This window comes from Tamandua tetradactyla, unplaced genomic scaffold, assembly GCF_023851605.1.
Source record: "Tamandua tetradactyla isolate mTamTet1 unplaced genomic scaffold, mTamTet1.pri scaffold_91_ctg1, whole genome shotgun sequence".
Lineage (NCBI taxonomy): Eukaryota > Metazoa > Chordata > Mammalia > Pilosa > Myrmecophagidae > Tamandua > Tamandua tetradactyla.
In genome coordinates, this window is record NW_027518406.1 from 526,299 (window position 1) to 532,298 (window position 6,000).

Here is a 6,000-nt window from a genome sequence, read left to right on the forward strand (position 1 = left end):
TGACAGTGAATACACTATCAATTGATTTCATTTCTGAGATTTTACCTCTGTATGGTTTTGTGTTATGTAAGGGCACATACAAATTTAAAAATGAGAAAACCTTTATTCTCCTTGTTGCATTTAAGGGAAGAAACTACCTTCTCCCTCCCATCTCTTTGAATATTTACTTCAGAAAAGCCAAAGCCTCAAGTAGTACCACTTTCATTGTTCTTTTGAAATGCATGCACATTTGAAATGTGTGTCAAAGTTTAAATATGTCTCATCATTTTTTCCATTCAAAGTCTACAGATGAAAGGAAGCCATTACTTCAAAATGTAATCAAGGAAAATTTCTACCAGTTTCCTGATACAAGATAAGCAAAATATCTGGCAGTCATGATTGAGTGGTGGGCTTTTTTTCCTGGCTCCAAATTGAAAGCTTACCTCTGGTCTTGAAGATATGAGAAATAAATTGAGAATATGTGTGAAATGTGTCACATCTTCTTTTGTCCTATATGAAGCATAAGATTTCTATCTGTCTTTGAATCTCTTCATGAATTTCCTGTAATGCATCACATTCTGCTTTAATGCTTATTCAATGATAACATTGTTTTCTTTCTCTTAACTTTGAGGATAACTTTAGGGAATTAAGGGTGATTATTTACATCTCCCCAACAGTTGCTGGGCCATCAATGAAAATAGATCTTGAATTGAACACATTAGTATGCTGGTTTGAAGCTGTTATATACCCTGATGCAGGTGCAGACCTGTTGTGAGTTGGATGATTTGATTAGGTTGTTTTGACTCAGATGCAGTGAAACCAATTGAAATTAATCCTTTTGCTGGAGTCCTTTATGAGAAGACAAAGGCAGAAAAAGGCCAGAGATGAAATTCTGAGATGCTCCCAGAAAATCAGGAAGAAACTCAGAGGGAACAGCCCTAGAGAAATTGAGAGGACCTGCAGGATACAGAGAGAAAGGCACTTTAGCCAGATGTTGAAAACAATGAAACCTGGTAGAGAAGGACCAGTAGACACAAGTCATTTGCCCTCCTATATGACAGGTGTCTTGAATTCCAGGAGCTTTTCTTTGGAGAAGGTATCATTCAGACACTTTGTAAGCTATTAAATCCCTATTGTAATAACAAACCCACTTTTGGCATATTGCATTCCATCAGCTTTAGCAAACTGAAACAGTTACCTCCCCCAAATAAGTGAAAGTTATATCTCCTCTCCTTCCCAATCAGAATTAATGGCTCCTTTAGGTATCCAAGAATTAATTCTTGAAACTCCTTTTCAGCACCACAGAAACACACTGAAAAACTGCTTTTTCCTTTGCACTGAACACTATTGTCATCCTTCATCCCCTCCCAATCCAAGTCACACATATGCCCACTTCTTATTCATGTTCCTTCATTGTCAGTTTAAATATTAATCCCTTTCAATTCCTGCCTTTTCTGAATACCCACCTATTTTAGCCTTTCCTTCTCTGGCACTGTTCTCTTGAACAGAACACTATTTCATCTTCAGGCAATACCTGTATTTTGTCACTATTTGTTTATGTATTTATTTCATTGACTTCCATCCCCTCCTTAGGACTAATTGCAGAAAAACAGAGCCCAGCATCATAAAATAAGGCAGGTTCCTGTCTGAAAATTATTTATGAGTTAAATCCTGGTGGAATTCCTTCTCAACAATAATGGAACTTACCTTCAGATATACTGTCATCAATTGTCTGTAGTGAGATAACACAATTATTCTCAGATTAAAATTCATTTACCAAATAATTGAGGTCCATCTCTCCTGGGAAAATTTCTTTCCAGTACTCACCTGAACTCAAGGACATGGATATCCAGGGATCACTGGGTCATTATTGAAGATGCTATTGCCACATTCCAGAGCTCAGAGCTACTTTCTTGCCCTAGAAAAATCTGTTTTATGTGTCTATGTTGTTAATAACTTCATCAGCCATATATGAAAGGATATACCCTCTATAACTTGAAAGTCAATGGAGAAAGAACAAATCTAAATATGATTAATGTACACCCTTTCCTTTAATTATGCAAATAATATATATAAGGATGATGAAAATAGATTATAACTTTTCATTCTGTAATTCTACTAAGATATCCAAAAGGAAACTTCATGCCTTTGCCCAGAGGTCTCAATGTTATGTGTGTTCTGACTTTTGAGGTCAATACTGTTTAGAACCTTCAGAAAGAGGATCAGTCCTGCTGGACACTTGTAAAATTACCACCATTCCCTCATGTTGGGGCCCTCAATACTGCTCCGTATAAGTATAAATAGGCTGCCAATATGTATCTAACAGAAAGCTATTTTTTCATGCATCAAGTATAAGCATATTTTACCACCAATAAAGAAAAATAGCATAGAACAAAGGTCTCTTCAATTCAGATGTATCTAATGTTTTAAAAAGTATAAAATCCTAGAAGCCTCAAGTAATAGGAATTCAAAGAATTGAATCAGTCAGTTTCATTACTAATATGACTATAACTGTGATTGGCTTCAACTATTTTTTAAATAAAATTAAGTGTTTAAAAGTCCTAGGATGTTTCCTGAGAGAAATAAAGACAAATTTGTAATGAAAAAACAAGGGATATATTTAAATTAGGGATAGATACATTCATTTCCAAAGGAAATACTGTGTCTTTTACATTTTAAATAGCTTCCTGAAATTTTTAAAGCTGTATTCTTCATTAATTTAGTAATGAAAAATTTGAGTAATGAACCTCAATTTTATAATTCTCTTATATGCTCCTATGTCTTTACATATGAAAGCAAATATGTCTTTATAGACAAATGTAAGGCTGTTTACAATTTGTTTCTCAGATGCTATTGAGCACTGAAATTGTGACAGGAATTTTGCTAGTGTGGCTTGGGATGTCATTGTAAGAAAAATACTTGTCCTTCCATATCTGACTTTAATACCAAAATATCCAAACACTTATTTAATTACACATTTGCTTTAGTTTGTAAGCTCCTGGATTATAATATACCAGAAATGGAGTGACTTTTATAAAGGGAATTTATTAAGTTAAAGTTTACAGTTCTAAGCCTATAAAAATATCCAAAGATACCACAATTCAAGGAAGGCCAATCAGTCAGGAACATATCTGTCAGCTAGGTAGTTACATGGCTGGCATCTACTGTTCCCTTGCTCTTGGGCTTGTTTGCTTTAAGACTCTGTTCCTGTGGGAATTCCTCCCTTTGTTAGGTCAGGCTTTTTTCCTTTGGCTTTTCGTGGCTCTTTCCAGTTTCTAACTTGCTCAACATCTCATGGCAACATCTGCTGGGCTGCAATCATCTCCAAATACCCATGTCTTTGTTCTCCAGGTTTTGGCATTGTGTCAATTATGCTGTGAAGTTTCTGGCAGCTCTGTCATTTCTGAGGTTTCTCCAAATTATTTCCCTTTTAAAAATGCTAGTAAACTAATCAAAAAGGTCACACCTGCAATTGGATGTGTCATATCTTCATGGAGAAAATCTAATTAGAAGTTTCCAAATTGCAGTATTGAATCAGTATTTTAAAAAATTGGCTGCCTTCACAAGTTTGGCTCAGAATAAAACCGTGCCTTTCTGGGGTACAAAATATTTTCAAGCCACTTACAACATTGTATTAACATTTGGACATAAATTGCAGGGTGTTCGCACAGAGCTAAACTTTGACAAAGAACTATGGTTTCATCTGAAGGCTTGGTTTGTAGAGAATCCACTTTCAAGCTCATTCAACTAGCATTTAGCAGCATTTACTTCCTCTTTAATGGATGGATTGAAGATCTTGGTCTATGGCTGTTGGCTAGAGATTATTCTTATTTGTCTGCCACCTTGACTCTCCCACATGGAGGTTTGCTTCTTCCAAGCTTACAATTTGAGAAGAAAATAGAGTCTGCAAGAAAGTTGGTATCCATAGTCTTTTATAACCACTTTAAGAAGTTATTAAACATTCCTTTGGGGTATTCTTTTTTATTAACCAAGGTCCAGCCCACATTCAAGGGGAAAGGATTGCATTAGGATGTGAATTCCAGGTGGCAATAGTCATTGCAAAGAGTCCCTCTATAAATCTGCCTAAATCCCACATTTCACAAATTCTGGTTCACATGTGATCGGCCAGCAACCAGATTTCCTGCAAACCCCTTCTTGAATCAAATATCAGTTTTTGACTCTTACTAAACTTATCTTCAGTTTCATGGTCCTTTAGCTTGTCCTAAATTTCATTCATTCCATAAGTATTTGCAGGAAGCATTGTAGCAAGCAGACAGGCCTCTACCCCCTTCTTCTGGTTCAGCTCTCCTCTATGGAAAATCCCCAACCCCCAACCCTAGCCTCCAGGAATGGATGAAACTGCAAGGAAGCAAGATAAAACACATTCCTAGGATAGGGGCCCTTCCCATGGCCTACAGAAATGGGTGAAACTGCAAGTAGGCAAAATAAGGCACATTTCTGGGATGGGGACCCCTCCCTTAATGGCTCATATGTTTCTGTAACCCAGCTTTGTGCCATTCTCAACTAAAACCAGCCAATCATTTACCTTGCCTTTAACATGTCATCCTGTCTATAGAAACTGATGGTAATCTTTATTCTGGGCTCAGACTTTCTGAGGCTGCTCAGCTGAGCCCTATGGCCATAGAAAATAGAGAACATACTTTCTGAAACTTTGAAGCCTTGGCCCAGTTTGTTCTATTTCTGTGTGACATTCCAGGGGGCTTAAAGCCTTGTCCCTTCTTTGCACAACATTTATGGAGGCTCATTCAGAATATGAGTCTGATGTATTATCACCTCCCTTGCCTGTGGCAGTAGGGGCACCCAGACTGGAGACCTGATGGAATCCAGTGTTAACAGCAGGGCATTTCCCCATCTCTCAGATTCCTAACCTCCCTGGGTATGGCACCCATCACTGCCAGAGTGGCTATGGATCTGGGACAGTTTCTGGAACCAGGTTTCTGGGAGCACTGCCCAGTGCCCATGCATGTCAGTTTCAGCCCCCTCATAAAAGGCTAGGGAAGCCTGAGTGGAAGGGGAGTCTGATCAACTCCCAGGATCTCTAAGTACCAGTCTCCTGTTGGAGGGCCATGGGAAATGGAAGTCTTCAGGTCTGGATTTGGAAAGGGCAGTTCAGGAGGGGTGTTGGAGTATGTGTGTGGAATTGTGTGAATGAAAAGAAGTCCTGGGCCATACACCAGGCCACAAGTGAGTTCAGATTCTAAAAGTTTGTGATGATCCTCATATGGCTCAGGATGAGCAACCCCAAAAGGGGGTTGGCTGGGGGTTTATACCAGGCCACCAAAGCCCAGAGGCACACAACATCCACACAGGGGAGCAGCCAGACTGAAGGAAGAAACAGTTTATTCAAAATCCTTTGTTGTTTGTCTGTAAGCCCTCTCATTAATCATTGCCACCACAGATATGAGAGGAGAAGTTAGTAAGACACCATTGTGGTGCGTGATTTCTAACTTTAAGAAAGCTTTTACTGATGACTGGGGAATCAAGCTGACCCCTAACTGACATAGGAAATTGTGTGAATTAAACTGGACCACTTTTAGAGAGGATAAAAATAAATTCTCTTGCATTATGGCTTATCATTACTCTGTCTTATAAATCAAAATTTTCACATTTCAGAGTAGTAGGAAAACATCAGTGTAGGGGCTTTAAAATTTATCTCATTAAGAGAATCTGTTCTGTAAACTGATGTTGCCATTGTGTGGTCTTGGTAAAAAAAAAAAGACAGTTAAAATGTGCACTTTAGCTAGGAGGATTGGCTATCCTCCTGAAGAAGGTGTACTTTAATAAAAATATCTACATCCCCAGAAGCTCTATTTGGTCCCTAGCCAGTTCCCAGAGGACCAAACCAGGCCTGGTCACATAAGCTCATTGAAATTTGGCCCCTATTATGTGAAGATATCACAAAAAGAGGAAAGAGAAAAGACTCTTATGAGAGAGGAAGAGCACCTCATCAAAATCTTATGCTCTGCTATGTATCTTAACTAAGGAGACACTGAATGCTGT